The following is a 20,719-nucleotide window of genomic DNA, read 5'->3' as shown; positions in this document are numbered from 1 at the left end:
CCATTTATGTACACTTACTATCTACATTAGTATCATCCGATTGTGGGTAAGGTTTCCCACCGTGGTTTTTCCCCTTACAGGGTTTCCACGTACAAATATTTGTGTTATGTGTTGTGGATGACTTTGTGTTTATGTTTCATGCATTAATCTTTACCGGTATGGCAATTAATTGTTAACACTATCTATCAGCATACTTAACTGGTTTACCAGTATTAAGCATTAAGTTGGTTGAGTTGTTTTTGGTTTGAATTTATTAGACAACTGATTCACCCCCCCCCCCCCTCTCAGTTGTCTCCGGGACCTAACAAAAATAGTAAACAAAAGTTTATTCCATGTTGGCTTGAGTGTCGATATTCATTATTGCCACTACCGGTGAATGCAGAAGTCTATTGTCAGTGTTGGTAACTGTCTGTTGGTTTACAGATGATTGTCAATTGGTTGCCAGTTGGTTGTCATCAACGACAACATCAACTATTCTCATAAGAGTGTAGAATGCCAACAATCTTCATGTTCTTGGCTAACATGTTGATTGTAGAATGTTGTGGATGTTTGAGGCATAATTCTTGGAATTATTTCATGTTTGAAGTGGTGATTCAGGTCCATACTATTTCTTAGCCGGCATTCTTTTGATCTGCATGTAATATTGTAGTGTGTATGGTTATATCTTTGTAATTTGTGATATGTGTTGAGCCGACCTTGAAATATAGGTTGATGATATGTATAAATTAATGTAATATCATATTGCGGATGTATCTGTGAATGGGTGTGGTCTGTGAATTTTTTTTTGAGCTTTCAGAAGTAGTGAAGTAAAGCGAATAAGTGTGAAGAGGTGTGAAAGAGAAGATCAAGCGTTTTGTGCTTAACCGAAACTGTAACCAGGCATGAGGAGATGCTATTCTATCAGTTCATGGTCTTCCATATGTAATCCAAATGTTTTTATAAGATAGTGAGTCCTCCCCAAGGTTGTAGCCCTTGTTGTTGTTTTGAGCAGTGAGCTCTAGGCGATGTGCTTGAATGCATGTGTGTTCCCCATTGTAATATTTCATATACTTCTAACAGGGTATCATCATATTGTGGGTAGATTCCCACTATGGTTTTTCCCTTAACCGGGTTTTCCATGTCAAAAATCTTGGTGTTATGTGTGTTATTGATGTGATTTTGATTTATGCTTTCACTGTTAATTATAAAATTTTAAATTATGTTTGAGTTGAGTAGAGTTTTTGAGAATCACCCCGCCTCCTCTTAATTTTTTGCCTTGTTGCCAACATAACTGACATGCAACTTGTAGTATTGTAGACCTTTCTCAATGAAATTAAGAACAACAAACTTAGAAAGAGATGTATGCAATCCAAAAAGGCAGTTTACTCCATTTCAAAAATAAGCTTATATTGTTTGCAAAGGGTCCCAAGAGTCACTTGAACCCTTTTGAATTTGAAATGAGTAGTTAGAATAATGTTTATTACAATAAAATAAAATAAAAATAGAAAAATTATATATTTTATTAGTCCAACTTCTCAAGGCCATAACTTTTCTCTCGGTACTTGAATTCTAGAACCACGTACACCGTTTGGAAGATCTCAAAGAGCTCTAATTTTAGTGTCGTAAAAAAATTCCTCCAGCTTATTGATTTAAGGGACTAAAGACACTTTTGACCTTAAATTTTGCTTCAAAGACCTCTGAAAATGTGATTTACTAAAAAGTAGAAAATATCATAAAAATGAGATTTTTATATTTTCCATTGTCACTTGTTCCAATGCCATCCGAGTTCTCCTCAATTGACATCTAATCACGCATGCTTTGAATTTGTCTCTAATTTCCCCTTGACACACCATCATTTTGTTCCACACTAACCTTCAACAAAAAAAGAGACTGATTACTACTTACACTAGCCGCCCTGTCAACATTCAAGTTGCTTGAACATAGAAACAATGATTGAAAACATTCAAAGCAAAATGATTGTATAAATCTAGACATCATCTAACATATTAACCAAACATCGATCTTGTAATCTATTTTTCACTATTTCATTGATCACTAGAAAAGAGTTAACCTTCAACCTCCAAATGTTTTTTTAATACTAGGAGAATCAAGATCCACATATTACAACTGTATATTGCTTTCTTTTATTGATAACTAGAAGGAATTCATATTAAGTCTCCAAATTCTTTAATTTTCATTTATTTTTAATACTAGGAGAATCAAGATCTACTCACTCACTGACACACACATACATGATACATCATTATCATCATCATGAGAGAAACCTCACTATAAAATTCTTGGGTGGATGGTCTTACCTTCACTGAAAATATTGTTGAATTTTAATAACACAACTAATGTTTAAATCTTTCAATGACTAAACCAAACCTCCAAACTCTTCAACCTCGAAACCATTACTATTTTAGTCGTTTCCAAAACAAAAAAATGACCTCATTATTTAATTTTAACTCCTAAAAAACTAATTAATTAAAAAATCCCTTTCACAAAATTTCAAAAAGCCAACCAAAAAATTCAAACCCTAGACCAAACATAAATTACTCTTACTGCTCATTTTCAAACTTTCATTCCTAAGCTAAGATCCTAGAGAATTCTACACAAAATGCATAATGTTGATTCTTGATTCCTCCTTCTAAGGCTACCTAAAGTTAATTGGGCCATTCAGAAGTGAATCATAGTGTTGATTCTTGATTCCTCCTTCTAAGGCTAACTAAAGTTAATTGGGGCATTGAGATGTGAATCATATAAGCGTGCTCAAGAAATACACAAAGTACGCCCTAAATCAAATCTTGGGTGGGTCGTACACAACATATCCTCCCCATTTAATAGGTGGAAACCAATTAAAAGTCCAAACATCTTTAACTAAGATTTATAGCATAGATTTAAGGATGGCATGGTAACATTGGAAACGAAAAGAATAGAATCTGTAACAAAAAGTTACCAAGTAAGTACCACTCCATTAGAATGGTCCACATACACTAACACTAAAAAGCATAAATCCAAAATGTCTCACACCCACGTGCAGAGTTAACTTTATGTGCTGATCTTCATAACACACATTGTGGGGGCTAAACAAGTTTATGGGACCCTCCCTTAATCATGTAAACCATATATAAATATATTCACCCATCTAGCCCATTTATACTTTAGGTTGTGGATATGGTTCTTGATTTGATATTTTTTATTTTTTTTGGTTTATTTTCTTTTATTTGTTAAGTTTTCTTATGATAAAAGTATCAAGAAGTCAATTTAGAGGTAATGTTATGTTTCTTAAAGGGAGAAATTTCAAAAAAGAAAAACTGGGAGGTAGCACATGTCTTATTTCTAAAAAGAGAGGCTTTGAAGAATCCAGAGGTGAACTATAACAAACCATTCGATGGTGTTTTGACAAAACCATAGTTCAATCAATGTGTAAGCTCTTTGTCAATGGACATGTCAACTCTAAGAAATCACAATATCGGTTTAGTGAAGCAAAAGTCATTTCATCCTAAGACTGTTTTCTCATTACATGTATGTATATGTCCACTTTCTTCTTCTTTTTTTATTGAATCAAAGAAAAGTTACAAATAATAGTAGCTACAACAAGTTGTTGTAGCTGGAAGAAGTCCACTTTCTTCTTGGTTTATTCAGAGTTACACATAATGTTGTCACTACTAATTGCCATGTTATTATAAGTCTCACTACTTGGTAGCCTTTTTTCAACATATTCTTTCCTTGGAAGGTTAAAATCTAATTATGTGTTTTAAGTTGTCTCTATAGATAACTAATTTGGCCATAATGATTCAAAAACAATTCAAGGTCCATAAAGATGTGTAATATGCCAATAATTTGTAATATCATAGTTACATGAGTTGGAAGGGAAGTTTTCTATTTGTGTATGTAATTTATCCTATATTGTTGTCTTATGATACTAAGGGAAGGGGCGCAATTACCACCTATGTTCCAATGACTGTTCATTCCTTTCTCACTAAACCCCCCAAGTGCTAACTTTAAAGAAACAAAAAAGATGATAAATAAAAGCCCATTAATAAATTTCACATGTACCAATAGCCACCTACTTGTACCCCCAATAGTTAAAATTTATAGACTTTAATTGGAAGAGTCTAGAACTTCATTAGCACTTTTTGAGGTCGTTGTAGTGCACGACTATTAGGACATCTTTAAATAGGTATTGGGCAACACTTCTAAATGACCATTTTTTGACACTTGTGTGCATAAAGGTTCCAATAGTGTTCGTGTTTACTACCCAAAAACTAGAGCAATAGCTATAAGTAGTTTTTGTCTTTAATACCCATAAGCTAGACCAATAGTTATAATCAGTTAGGTCACATACGAAGACAAAAAAAAAATGTCGAAATCTTGTATGCGCAAAGTTAACTATAACAAATAGTGGTACTCTTCCCCTAGATATTTTCATGTAAATTATTATATTACTATATGCATCTGTATATTGATTTTGTTTTGTTGTTCAATATGAATTTTTGAACTAAGGAAAGCATTCACTACTTCATAATAAGTTTCATATTCAATGCTAAGAGATTTTCACAATCCATCATATGATTCAATTGTGTTTAATGTTTTTGCATCGACATTTCAAATCACACTTCGTAATCCATCATCAAGATGAAGAGAGCCAAAATTTCTTATCATAATTTTTTTAATCAAAATAATAATTTTGATTATTATTAAATTAAATATGGTCTACTTTGACAACTACCCTCCATTTCTAACTTTATTTTCATACTATATATATTTGTGTTAAAAGTTTGGGAAAAGGGAATCCTAGGACATACAATATACCCCACCACCCATCGGCCACTTTTAAGTGATACAAAAACCTAGGAGGAAACATTAGAATGAATGAATGAATGAATGCCCCTCACTTTAATTTAAATTATTTACATATTTAGCAAGGTGGGAGGATCAGATTGGAGAAAGCAAAATTGCTAGAAAGTTTCCTGCCCACCACGTCATTCTACCCGGGCTGCCCGCGGGCAGGTCTCAAGGCTGCCCCTTATTTGGCGGGAAAAAGAGCGTTCATATTTTTGGCGCCAAAAATAATTGCCCGCGAAATGGCCGCCGTTTTTGTTTACGCGTTTTCTTCACTGTCTTGAACGGTGTGCACTTCATTATTAAATAATTAAGCTCGAGCCATGCAGATTGATTGGTTTTTGCCTTGTAATACCAATTTATTACATTGTCTCTTAGGGTGTGTGTTTATGATGAAATCATAGTGGTGTTGGGATCTTAGATGGATTAATTTGCATTATAATTTTGGTCATAATGATTTCATCTTATCATTTAGAAATCTGCTAAAAATAAATTAGATTTTGATCATTCCAATGAATTGTTGATTCTTTGTAGGTACCATTCATTTTGGATTAAATTTTTTTATTTGAATGATTATGTCTCGGAGACAAATTGACAATTAAGTAATGAAATTGTTGATAAAATTTTCAATTTTTGTTCTGTAATAAGTTTAGATTATTTAGATATCTTTTAGAGAGAGTTTAGAAAGATATTATAATGAAAAATTAATTGAAAGTTAAAATGCTTTATGCATAAATCAATAGGTCAATTGATAAAGTTGTTTGGTTAGGGTATTAAGATTGTATAGTCGAAACTCAAATATTTTATTTTGAATAATCGACACGATAACATGTTGATTATTTACATGAGGCATCTTAGTCTCCTCCCCCTCTTAAAGATCCTAAACTTACTTTTACATTAAGCTTTGGTAGACATTCAAAATAGCTAGGTATTAGCAACTATACTAGGCATTTTATGTACGCTTTACTAATTAACGTCTTATTGTGGATAATAATTTTGATCGAGAATGATTTGTTTATATATAAATGTATATGCCAACTCCAAGGACATGGCCTTGGTAGTTTATTCCTAACTTCTCAAATAAGTTTTTTCTTCTAACGAATGGCATTTTTAACATTACCGAGTATAGACAAGCCTTTATTCCTCTAACAACATCAAGTAATTTAAGAGCATGCTAAAAGTCTTATGTTGCATATGTTGGGACCTCTTACCAGACCTCACTCTTAGGGTACCTTTGAACCCTTATTCTTTGTGTCACTCGCACTTTTGTGCATGGGTCTTTAAGGCCTATGTCGGTGATTGAGTGCCTCAACTCAAGAGTTCTCTACAGAATATAACCTACTTAAGTTCTACTTAAGGTGTGCCTCAAGGAATTGTCTCACTTTGAGGAATGTAAAAAATAGAAGTTATGAAGATCCTTCTTTAATCCTCAATATCTCATTGATAGTACTTACGAATGAACCCATTGTACTCCATTTGTTAAGGCTTCTATTATGGATGATGAGAATCTCGAAGAAGATCTCTTTTAAAATGTAAAATTCCTTTAACAAGGGAAGTTCAATGGTGCTTAAGAACATCATCAACATGAACTTGATCACGACTTCAAAATCCAAGATTGGTAGGATTGGTACTAGCTTGTCTAGCTTTGAGCAAGTTTAGATCATTGTGATTCTTCACTAATTCATGCGCATATTTGCATGGGAATATTCATACATGCTTAGCATGGACCTCTCCATTGTGATGCAAATAATCTTCTGACTAGATTTGGTGCAAGGCCCATGCACTAAAACTAGCATCATGTGACCCTCTAAATTTCTTAGTTTATTCAAGGCAAATCCCCATGCGACTGCTAAGCTTATTTTGGTAGCAGTTGCTGCTCAATATTTTTAGGAGCAATTTATGTAGCTAGTGGCCCCATGGATATTTAATTGTGCTGCTTATTTTTGAAGCAATTATCTTAAATTTTAGTTTTAGATGAAAAAATATATGTAATAATTCCTAGCGTAAATTTAAGAGAAAATATTGGAAGAAAATAAAAAGGAGGGAAAGAAATTTGTGGAGCTACATATCATTCTTCTCAATAAGCAGTTGCTGCTTATTTTCAACCCCCCTTTTTTTCAGAGCTTATTTTTAATTTCTAAGCAGTAGCTGCTCCACTAAAATGGGGAGAGATTCCAATTTATCCTTTTCCCCTAAATAAAATTTTGAATGGGGACACATCAGATGCTTAAATTTAAGCAAATAATGCACTTAAGCAGTCGCATGGGGATAGGGGATCAATAAGTTGAGAAACTATTGCACCTTAGATTTCTTGAAATAATGAATTTTCCTATTGTGTTTCCAACATAGTCTCGATTCTCAAAAAGAACACGAAGGTGCATGATTGTATCAATTTTCACAATTTCAACTTGACTTGTCCTAAGGAGATATTTTATCTTGAATACTTTGACTATTGATTGTTTAATTTTAGGAACATTAGTCCAAATATTATATCTACTATATCTCTAAAATTGTATTAAGATATGGACTTGAATAGAATAATATTGAAAAACAACATATTTCCCTTGTACTAAAATTATTAGACATTATATGCTTGGAAAAATAGCTAACACCATTGTCCAATGCAACTCACTTTTCTACTTGTTGGAAAAACCCATAAGATTTTGACCTCTAAAGCATCAACCACATGTCCAAATGGGTTTGTTGGTCATTGAGAAGCTTGTGGAGACAAAACTACCTAATGATAAATATATTTATAATTGACAATGTCTTTCTTAATGAGATGATTTACACTATCAAGCTTAGGGAAATATCTATAAAATGAGCAGTATTGAGACTGGATTAGGTTTCTTTAATAACCTTTTCGTTTAATGCAATATCATTGGTAAAGCCTCTATAATAAAGGTCTTGATGACAATAATGAAATGCCTCATTCCTAAGGATATAATGTGTGCCCTTGAGATGTCTTGTCACAATATTTATGGTAGTCACCCTAGTGGTCAAGCCATCACATTATCTATTATTTATTGGACTACTTTGGTTTGTTGGAGTAATAATTTATATTGTAGCTCTTTTAAGTTTACTTCTAGGAAAATAATTTGTATTCTAGGCAACTAATAAACATGCAAGTGCTTCCTTGATTGAAGATAACTTTAGGTGTCACCAGTACCTCTTCAAATAACACAACTATCTGTAATTTTCAAGTTAGTAGCAACCCTATTGGAAACTTGTCACCATGAAAATATATCTAAGATGTTATGTGTGTGTGCACACACACACACATTTTCTTTTAAATGGGTAGTGAGATAGCTAGCTTCTATAATTAGTAATTAGATATATTGCCAACATTCTAGGTAAAGGCTTTAATATTTTGTTAAATATATTATAAATTCCTATATAGTTATATAATATTTCTAATTATTTTTGCTATGGGTTTCATCATTGGTTGGTGTTTTTTAAAGTAATATTTCTAGAAGTGTGTTAGAGAACATATGAGCTCACCATTACCTCCAAAGTTGCGAAAAGTATAGGGGTTACTTATCAATTTGCTAAAAGTTGACAAGAGGTGTATAAGTGATATTTTCAGAATATTCCTTTTTGCAAGTCTATGTTGTGCCTTTTGAGGAAAAATTAAGCAATTCATATGCTTGTGCACAACCTACAAACTCCATCATTATTGATTCTCTTTTCCACAATCATTGACATGTCCTTTGCAACCAAAATATAAAGATGTGATATTTTCTTCACCAATAGGTGTACCTTTAAAATTCTATTTGAATCCTTAGATTGATCTCACCCCTATTTCATTACTACTAAATGGGGCATTGTATATGATATAATACTTGATAATTATGATATCAAATGGTAGTTTTAGGAATTGATTCAAAAGGGCCACATTTGAACCAAGTCTTTCAACTTGTGGAAGTTCAATTGTAGTAGATAAAAAGATGAATGAGACATAGTAGTTTTGAATTGAGTATTTTTTCTTAAATAATATTTATAGAAAAAAGATGGATCTAAGCCCTTCTATAAACGATCTCTTAGACTAGCTCAGAATGCCAAAGATTTCAAGAAAAAATGAAATTGAGATGACATTAGGGTCTTTTCAAAATGAATAATGCTTAGAAGAAAAGATTTAATTATAAGGAGAACTTGTTTGATTGGATGGTCATACCCTTTGGTCTAATCAATGCACCTATCAATTTTCACATGGATGATGAATGATGTACTTAGACCTTTCAAAGTAAATTGTGGTTTCCTATGACATTCTCGTATTCAATAATACATGGGAAGGGAACCTTCAAAATATTCAGCATTATGCTAACATAATCTATCTGCCAATATTTATAATTGATCTATTAGAATGAAGAGAATCTAATACCTTGGCTACATTATTGATAAACACAGTGGGTGATAGCATAAAGTTGTACCCCACTTTTTGGCCTAAGCAAACTTCACAAATCAAAATTTAAGAAAAAAATCTCTCACAATTATAAAAAAATTAATCATGAATAATTTGACACTAATGATCTGTGATATTTTCTATAAATACTCAACTTATAATTTTAAAAATAATTTATCCCATATTTTAATAATTTTTAATAAGGTGTTTCTACACTTCAGTATTTTTAATGAGTGAGATTTTCCTATAATACATAATTTGAACTAAAAATAAGACCTCTTCATATATTTTTTAACATAGATTATAAACATTAATACCTAGGGAACATATTTCCTCCCCCCCCAAAAAAATGTTGCTCTTCTTTTTATAAAATTTTTAGATAAAAATAACTATTAATTCAAACATATATTTTTCATAATGCATAACACTTTTCATATATACTCAAATTATTATTTTTTTTAAAAGAAGAAAATCAATATGAAGGGTACTCTTATTTTTCAAAAGATATTTTGTTTGGTATTTTTTATGTGTATTGAATAACATCTCTTTGAATTTTATCGTGAATTTATTTTAATTAAAAAATTAGAAAAAAAAAAAAAAAACATAATAATAAAATGACATATTAAAATCTATATTTTTGGAAAACATACTTTGAGGATTACATTCTTGCAACATTCCCTATCATGGTTATGCTCTTTGATCACGAAAAAGGCCATTCAAATTATTAACTTATGTCTAAAGAAATCCTTCCACGTAGCTTGGAGGGAAAGGACACCACATATAATGTTAAGATACATGCATGCACATGTTGATAACAACATCTATAATGAACGTAGCCTAATTTTCCTTGTATCCAAAAATTAGGGGATACTACTTTGTATAAATTGTAAACTCAAATTGTGGCCACAAATAGGATAGGGATTACGTTTTCACCCCAATGTATTTATTGACCTAGAAAATATTCAAGTAATCATGGATTGGATAGCCCCATAAAACCTCAAACAAACTAGGAGCTTCTTTGTGATATCTAGCTTCTACATAAGTTTTGTGCTAGGTTTCCCTAACATTGTGTGACCTATATATTAAACAACAAAAGGGCTCATTCACATAGTTAAATTAGACGATTGACACTAATTATTCATATGCATGATTTGCAACAATATTTTTAGGCCTTGCTCTTTGTTCTCGCCTTGCTATGTTGCAATTTCAATTTGTAGCGTCCTAAAATTGCGACACTTGCAATTTCGACTGCATTTCGATCTTCACGATGGTGACGCAACACTGAACCTGAATGGAGACCCCGAAACTTGTCCATGACATCAAAAACTGCATTTTTCAAGCACCCTGGCCTAATCCTCCTTGCACCTTGCTGTCCCTGGAGGTGGGACCATGGCGCCCAGCGCCCTGGTCCCCTAGGACCATGGCGCCCAATGCCCTGGTCCCTGGCCCTATTTTGGGCCCGGTCTCTTTTGGGACCTCGGGTCTTTATGTTTGCAATTCGGGAAATATTGTTTCTTGGTCGGCCTAAGGTCGGAAAAATCAGTCTTTTAACCCTAATTGACAAGTATATAAACTACATTTCCTCTCCCATTTTGGGATGATGGAAAAAAGGTGGAAGCGATATTCAAACATTCAAGCATTCATTCAAGCAATTGATCATTCTAACTCTCCATTCAAGGCTAAGTGTTGCATTCAAGACAAAGGATTCAACCATTGAAGAGGAGATCACATACAACATACAACATACAACAACATCTACACCTTCGCATGTAAGAATACAAACATTCTTACAACAAGGTACTAGTACTTGTTTTACAAACATTTACATTTACAACATTTCTCATTTCTTGGTTAATTCCAAAACCGGGGTTTGACGTAAGGGCAAACCCCTAATCCCTAACCCCCCAATCGTCTTCACTTTTCTGTTGTAGGTTGCAGGTACGTGGCTGAAATTGAAGATCTGGAATCCTTGTGCAGAGACGAACAGATCCCCCTTCGTTTCACAGATTTTTCGGAGGACCGTGTGCACGTCGGGCGCCATTGTCCAGTCAACTTTTTCTCAAATTTGCAGGACAACGTTGTCTCGACATTTTATTGCTAATTCCAGGTCCACAGATTCATCCTATATTCCTATCTCTGTTTATAAGCGAATCTTTCTTACTTTTTATGCATTCCTAGCCTAATCCTTCTATCTACATTCTTTACAAAAGAGGGTAGCCTTGCTATCTTAACCCTTGAAACTCATTTAGAATCCAATCTTACATTGCGTGGGATTGGATCTTGTGGGTTTCAACCCCTCTTTTGAATGTAAAGTCTCCCCTAAGTGAAAACCGTCAACCCTAGTAACCTCCCTTCTCTCTCCTTGGAGTTGGAAGAGGGGAGAGCAACTAGGGTTCGATTTTCCGCTTTACACAATTTTGTATTTAATTGACTTATATTTTATTGTATTTTTCATGGTTTTAATTCTTTGTTGTTCTTATATGTGTGTGTATGTGTGTATGTGTATGTTGTTAGGATATGTTGTTGTCATTGATGTCAACATAATCTTGTGGATTGCTCCGATGATTGCAGATTGGGAAGATCTTATGATCCAATTTGCAGTTTTGTTTTTTCTGATCAGTGATTTGCAGAGCTCAGTATTTCCTCCGATATATTCCAATGTGATCAAATCTTATGCTGAGATTTTTGGGATATTGTTTGGGATGGTCTTATGTATCTTCATTGTAGATAGTTCGTGATTTGGTGCTCCACAAGTTATCTTTCTTTGTGATAGTTGTTGTTGTTTGAGTGTTCTTGAGGTTCAGATGTTGATTGATGAAGATTTGATATGTGTTGTTGGTGCAGTTGTTGTTGATGATCCTAACTTTCATGTTGGTGTTTCCTAATTGTGTCATATTTGTTTTGATGATCTACATTGATCGTTATACGAGTTTTAGGTGATTTTGTTGAACCGGCGATGTTCTTCATGTTATGCAATATTTCTGGTAGTGTAGCGTGTTGCAGTTGATCTCGGCATGATTTCCGATGGTGATGAGCATTTGGGAATTTAAATTTGGTCCATGTTATGTCATATAAATAATTATATTGGTCTGGTGGTCGAGCTTTGTATCGTGTGATGTAATTTTATAATTATGTGTAGAGGGTTTAGCCGACCTTGTTGTCAAGGTTGATGAATTGTATAAATAGGTGATATTGTCATGTAATTTAGGTGTCAAGGTTGTGTTTGCATTATCAAAGAGTGGTATATGTGTGAATAAGGATTCATCTTTTGGTATGAGGCATTGAGCAGAGATTGGTGTTGCAGAGTAAACATTTGTGCTTAACTAGAGCTGTCATTAGGCATTTTGAGATGCTATTATTGCAGTTCATTCCTTTCGGATTGTAGTTTGAATCTTGTTGTAGGTCAGTGAGACCTCCCTGAGGGTTGTAGCCTTCCAGATCATTATCTTTTGAATAGTGAGCTCTAGGCAATGTGCCTGAAAGCATGTGCATTCCCCATTGTAATATTTACACATACTATTGCAGAGTATCATCTTACTGTGGGTAGGTTCCCACTGTGGTTTTTCCCTTAACTGGGTTTTCTACGTCAAAATCTTGGTGTTGCGTGTTGTATTATCAATTTTCTTATCTTTGTTATTGCTATAGTTTATCAGATTTGTATTTGTGATTAATAAAATTGATTCACCCGCACCCCCCTTCTCAGTTTTCCTTCATTGTTGTTGCTAACACACACACACACACACACACACACACACACACACACACACATACACATATAAATATATATACATATGTAGCGTCCTAAAATTGCGACACTTGCAATTTCGACTGCATTTCGGTCTTCACGATGGCGACGCAACATGGAACCTGAATGGAGACCCCGAAACCTGATTATGACACTAAAAACTGCATTTTCTTGCACCCTAGCCTGAACCTCCTTTGCACCCTGCTGTCCCGGGAGGTGGGACCAGAGCGCCCAGCGCCCTGGTCCTTCAGGACCAGGGCGCCCAGCGCCCTGGTCCTTCAGGACCAGGGCGCCCAGCGCCCTGGTCCCTGGCCCTATTTTGGGCCCGGTCTCCTTTGGGACTTTGGGTCTTTTTGTTTGCAATTTGGAAAATATCATTTCCTGGTCGGCCTAAGGTCGGAAAAATCAGTCTATCAGCCCTAATTGACAAGTATATAAACTACATTTTCTCTCTCATTTTGGGTGGAAGATGAACATATGTGGAAACAATACTCAAGCATTCAAGCATTCAAGCATTTCTTCAAGCAATTGAGCATTCTAAGTCTCCATTCAAGGCTAAGTGTTGCATTCAAGACAAGGATTCAACCATTGAAGAGGAGATCACATACTACAACATACAACATACAACATACAACATACAACAACATCTATACCTTCGCACATAAGGATACAAACATCCTTACAACAAGGTATTAGTACTTGTTTTACATTACAGACATTTACATTTACAACATTTCTCATTTCTTGGTTAATTCCAAAACCGGGGTTTGACCTAAAGGCAAACCCCTAATCCCTAACCCCCCAATCATCTTCGCTTTTCTGTGTGTAGGTTGCAGGTACGCGGCTGAAATTGAAGATCTGGAATCCTTGTGCAGAGACGAACAGATCCCCCTTCGTTTCGCGGATTTTTCAGAGGACCATGTGCACGTCGGGCGCCATCGTCCCGTCAACTTTTGCTCAAATTTGCAGGACAACGCCGTATCGACATTTTACTGCTAATTCCAGGTCCGCGGCTTCATCCTATATCCCTATCTCAGTTTATAAGCGAATCTTTCTCACTTTCTATGCATTCCTAGCTTAATCATTCTATCTACATTCTTTACAAAAGAGGGTAGCCTTGCTGTCTTAACCCTTGAAACTCATTTAGAATCCAATCTTGCATTGTGTGGGATTGGATCTTGTGGGTTTCAACCCCTCTTTTGAATGTAAAGTCTCCCCTAAGTGAAAACCGTCAACCCTAGTGACCTCCCTTCTCTCTCCTTGGAGTTGGAAGAGGGGAGAGCAACTAGGGTTCGATCATTTTTCCGCTTTACAACATATATATACATATACATATACATATGCATATATACACATACACATACACATACAAATACACATACACATACACATACACATACACATACACATATACACACATATACATATCTATCTATCTATCTATTTATGTATATATATATACATATACATATATATACACACACATTTATATGTTGGTAATTTGGAGGAATTAATTATATGGTGCATTGATGTTTTGTCATTGATGGCAACACCGACTGTTTTGGTTGTTTACTAGTTTTCGGTAGAGTGGCTGGATTATGATATTGATCCAATATGCTCTGGTATGCTTTGGTTTGTGGAATTGATTTGGATCTATCATTCATGCTATTCAAATGTGCATCACGATCAGTTGGTTCGGGTTTTGATGACTTAGACACTATCATTTGTTCTAGTAAGTTACCGGCAGAGCTTTGTTGAAGATCTTTTGATGCACGTGATAAGTGGTTTTGGTGCGGCTTCTAGATGGCTTTCGGGATGCTATTGGTTATCTTGTTCGTGTTTCTGTTGATCGGTGGTGTTGGATTTGGTTTATGATGACCTATTTTGGGTTCGATGTTTTTTGTTGTTAGTGAGGCTCCTTTTGTGATGAGCAGTGCGCTCTAGGCTTTTGGCCATCCTGAATGTGCAAACCCCTCATTTTGTAATCACATACTTACTACACAAGTATTATCTGATTGTGGGTAGGCTTCCCACCATGGTTTTTCCCTTTACCAGGTTTTCCACGTACATATCTTGGTGTCATGCATTCTGGATGAATGGTAACTGTTTTGTGATTTATGTTTATGCTTAATTTCTATATCAGTTATTCTGGTATTTGGTTTATGCATTCTGGTATTGGGTTTATGTGTTCTGGTAATGAGGATTTGAATGATTAAATTTTTTTAATCTATTGACAACTGATTCACCCCCCCTCTCAGTTATCCTCTGGTTATCTAAGCTATCTAACAATTGGTATCAGAGCTATTACTCATTCTGGATTCATGTGGTGGTGCTACTACTCAAGGGGAGTAGTTAGTTGTAAGAATTAGAGGCTTTATGATTTTTATTTGATATTTATGTCAGATCTTTGACATTGATGTCAAATGGGGAGAGTTATTCTTGTGAAAAATATAAGGGAGAGATATATTCATTAGGGGAGTTTGGCTCAGAGATTCATTGCTATATCGTTTTGTAGGAGATTGTTGGTTGTCTTCCATAGGGGGAGACTTGTTTGGCATTTCTTGGTACTTATATTTTTTTCACATCTAGTGTTGCCATCAATGCCAAAGGGGGAGATTGTTGGCAATTTGGAGGAATTTATTATGTGTTGCATTGATGTTTTGTCATTGATGGCAACTCAGGTTGTTTATCGGTTTGTGGTTGGTTCTGGTAGAGTGGTTGGATTATGATATTGATCTGGTATGCTCTAGTATGCTTTGGTTTATGGAATTGATTTGGATCTATCATTCATGTTATTCAGATGTGTATCACAATCAGTTGATTTGGGATTTGATGACTTAGATACTATCATTTATTCTAGTAAGCCTTTTAGTTACCGGTAAGGGTTTTACCATCAAAGCTTTGTTGAAAATATTTTGATGCAAGTGATAAGTGGTGTTGGAGCAGATTCTAGATGGCTTTCAGTATGTTCTTGGTTATCTTGTTCATGTTTTTGTTGATTGGTAGTGTTGGATTTTGTTTATGGTGACCTATTTTGGATCCGGTGTTATCTAGGTTATGGACTTTATGTAACGTGTTGGTGGATGATCCCGATGCGTTATCGATGGAATTTAATTATTGGTTTACATTGTTTTTAGCCTACTTGGTTGATCATTGGATGGCGGGTTTATGTTATGAATTTATTGTATTATCTTTTAGGTGGCTGACCTAATTGTTTAGGTCCCGGGTTGGTATAAATATTATGTAATATCTCTTTATAGATCATGGGCGTATGGGATATAGGATTATCTGTGTGTAAATAATGTTGTAATTATATGCAGAGGTTTTGGTCGATCATAGGTGATCGAATTGGGCTGGTAAGATAGGTTTAAGACCTCTGGTACTGAGCTTAACCAGAATTGTACTCATGCATAGGAGATGATATCTTTGCAGTTCACTCTCCTTTTTGGATTGGTGTCCAATGTTTTCTATAGTCAGTGAGTCTCCTTTTGTTATAAGCAGTGTGCTCTAGGCTGTTGGAAATTCCTATGCACCAAATAATCAATGAAAATCTCCATATTTTCAAAATTTTGGTAGTTATCCAAATTGGTATGGTCCTCAAGGCCAAGAGAAACATTTTGCCAGTCAAAATCTATAGTGGCAGCAGCCACAAGGAAATTGGTCTCCACCTCAGGGACCATGGCAACAATTTCAAGGAAATTGGCAACTTGCTCCTCAATGGAGGGGGAGTCAACCATGGACAAATCAGTCTTCTGGATATCAGCAGCCTATTCAGTAGCCACAACCACCTGCAATAATGTCTCCCCTTGCAACCACTACTATTCCACCTAAACCCACACAACTGCCCACTCAACCAATGCTGAATCCTAATAGAAAATCTTAGCAACAACAAGTTTATTCAGTTGATCCTAATCAATACCCAACCTATTCTCTATCTATAAGTGATAATCACCTTAGATCTGGGACAACTTTACCTAATCTGTCCCCTCCAGTTATAACTGAAATACCCAAAGAACAAGAAATCTCTAGTCTAGCAGTCCCAATACCTCAAAATCAGCAACTACCCCCATTTTCTCAGAGGTTGCAAGAAAAAGAGATTCTTCCAGAACAGGAACAAAGTTTTGATATTATAGATCAGCTGAAACACGTATGTGTTAAAATCCCATTGTTACAAGCTATAAAGGATGTCCCTATATAGAGTAAGGCCCTTAGGAAAGCATGTCTAAAGAAGCTTGGCAGAAAGAAAAAAAAGATTCGCAAACAGTGCATGTAATGGGTCAATTGGCTGATATTATGTTAGGAAAAGTTTCAATTCCTAAGTATGCTGATCCTGGTAGCCCTATTGTGAATATAGTCATCAATGACACTTAGATACAGAATGCTTTGCTAGATTTGGGAGCAACCATTAATGTTATGACAAGGGATATTATGCAGTGGCTTGAAATAATTAGTCTCAGACCTACACCTACACTCCTACGACTTGCTAATAGTTCTACAGTTTGACTTGATGGTATGATTGAAGATATAGTTGTTTCTTTGGACTCTTGGGAATACCCTGCAGACTTTATGATCCTGTCTCCTAAGGCCACATTGGGAGGATATCCAGTGATCTTGGGAAGACCTTGGCTTGCTACATTTGATGTATATATTGGATATCAGTCAGGGGATATGGCTATCTCAGATGGAAATACTACCAAAACATTAGCTTTGTATTCTCTTGCTCAGCCCCAATTTGATCAATAACAAGTCGTTTAGCCTAACTTGGGAGAAGAATTTGAAGGAGTTGACTCTATCAATCACCTTATGATGATTAATAGAGGACCATTCATCCAACTTCATGATGATGACTCAATTCTTTATAAAATTCTAAAGATAAGAGTAGTAGTCGCAGGACTTAGTATCAAATATTTCAGAATCAGACTTTCCTGCAGCCACTGATATATTACATACTCTGTTGCTGCAGGAGGTCTACACTTCTCATTTTTCTGATGTATCTTAGATTAATCTTACTATCAAAGTGGAATCTGATTCAAATGAATGTTTGAATATCAACAGTAATCTTATAGAAACTCAAAGAGTAGCACTTGTGGACTTGCTCAAATGTCAAAAACATGCTTTTGCATGGGATTACAAGGATATGCATGGAATTGATACTATAGTTTGTACCCACCGTATCTACATAAAATAAGACTGTAGACCACTTAGACATCCACAGAGAAGAATCAATCCCACATTAAGAGAAATAGTTAAAGAAGAATTGTAGAAATTGTTAAATACTGGATTTATCTATCCTATTTTGGATAATCAATGGGTATCACCTTTAGTGATAGTTCCCAAGAAAGGAGGAAAATGGAGATTATGTGTTGATTATAGAGCTTTGAATTTGGAAACTAGGAAGGATCATTTTCCATTACCATTTGTGGATCAGGTATTAGACTCCTTGGCAGGGAAGCAATATTTCTCATTTCTTGATGGATTCAGTGGCTACAACCAGATTCAACTTGCCCCAGAGGATCAAGAAAAGACTAAATTTACTTGTCCTTGGGGAACATATACATATTTTGTTCTTCCTTTTGGATTATGTAATGCTCCATCTACTTTTCAAATAGTAGTGATAAGCATATTCTCAGATATTTCTTAGGACAACATGGAAATTTATAGGGATGATTTTACAACCTATGGTTCAAAATTTGAAGAAGAAATGGAGAACCCGAAGAAAGTTTTGCAACGGTGTGAAGACTATAATTTATCATTGAATAGTGAAAAGTAATTCATGATGATGCAAGAAGGTATAGTTCTTGGTCATCATATCTCTATAAATGGAATACAAGTTGACCCAACAAAAATAGAAGTTATTCAAAATATCACAACACCGGTAAAGAAAAAAGATGTCAGAATTTTTCTTGGTCATGTTGGATATTATAGGAGGTTTATCAAAGATTTCAACAAAATCGCAAGCCCTTTATATTCTCTTTTGACCAAGGATATGGAATTTAAAGGGACTTCCTCATGCAATGAAGCTTTCTTGAAGCTCAAACAAGCTTTGACCCAAGCACCAATTCTTAAAGGTCCAAATTGGTCCTTATCATTTCAAATTCACATAGATGCATCCGATTATGCCATAGGAGCAGTCTTAGGACAAAAGATTGATAATTTGGAGAGTGCAATTTATTATATCAATAAGAACATGAAGGGGCCTGAGCTAAATTACACAGTCACTGAAAAGGAAATGTTAGCAATTATCTATGCACTCAACAAATTTAGGAATTATATAATAGGATATCCTATATTTGTGCATATTGATCATACCACAATCAGATATCTCATGAAAAAACCTTCAATTACAAGAAGATTGGCTCACTGGTTATTGTTGATGCGGGAATTTGATATCACAGTTATTGATAAACCAGGAAAGTCCAATGTGGTTGCAGATTATCTTTCTAGGCTTCAATTCCAAGATGATCCTGTAGCCATAGATGATGCTTTTCTAGATGAACATTTATTCCTTATATAGGCACACACTCCCTGGTATGCTGATATTACAAATTATTTAGCTGCTAATAAAATGTCAATTCATTTCTCTCCTAAAGAAAGAAGGTTGTTGGTTGAGAAAAACTTTAACTTGTCATGGATTGTTGATTGTTTATTCTATACTGGACCTAACCAAGTCATGAGAAGATGTGTTAGAGAGGATGAAACATATGATATCCTACATACATGTCATGATGAACCATGTGGAGGACATTTTGCTGCTAAGAGAACAACACTTAAAATATTGAGCACAGGATATTATTGGCCAACATTATATAAGGATGCAACACAATATACAAGGAAATGTGACAGATCCTAGCACATGGGTAGGCCTACTAGATCTAATGAGATGTCATTATATCCATAGATATTCATTGCACCATTTGATAAATGGGGATTAGATTTTGTTGGGCCAATTGATCCCCCTTCCAATGGAAAATATTATATTCTGGTATGTATTGATTATGTAACCAAATGGGTGGAAGCACGAGCTATGACACATGCAAGAGATAATAAAGTGGCTAAGTTTCTGTATGAAGAAATATTTACCAGGTATGGAGTTCCAAGAGAAATTGTTTTAGACCAAGGACCACAATTTATTTCCACATTGATTGCAACATTGGTCAATGAATACAATATAGGGCACAAAAAGTCTACTCCATACCATCCACAAGCAAATGGACAAGTAGAAGTCACAAATAGGGATCTTGAAGCCACTTACTAAAATAGTAGTTGTTCATAAAAAATATTGGTCTCAAAGACTTCCTGAAGCCATTTGGGCATATAAAAAAAACATGGAAAACACCAATTGGTTTTACACCTTTTGAAATGGTGTATGGAAAAGCAACAATGATGCCTATTGAGTTTGAACACAAAACTCTAAGAACAACTCTACAATTGAATATGACACTTTCTGAAGAACAAAAAGACTGTATTCAACAATTGAATTCTTTGGATGAGTTGAGAAAAATGGTTGTCCAACAAACATAACTTATTCAAAAATAGAGAGCTAAGTGGCATGATAAGTACATAAAGGAGAAGAAATTTCAAGCAGGTGACTGGGCACTACTGTATGATTCAAGATATAAGGATACTATGGGAAAGCTGCAAACAAGATGGTTAGGCCCATATGAGATAGAAGAATTTTTCAAAAATGGAGCAGTTTGCTTGACCACGATTGATCCAGTTCAATTCAAGCTTTTAGTAAATGGTCA

This window comes from Cryptomeria japonica, chromosome 4, assembly GCF_030272615.1.
Source record: "Cryptomeria japonica chromosome 4, Sugi_1.0, whole genome shotgun sequence".
NCBI classification, from domain to species: domain Eukaryota; kingdom Viridiplantae; phylum Streptophyta; class Pinopsida; order Cupressales; family Cupressaceae; genus Cryptomeria; species Cryptomeria japonica.
This window is presented reverse-complemented; position numbering follows the sequence as displayed.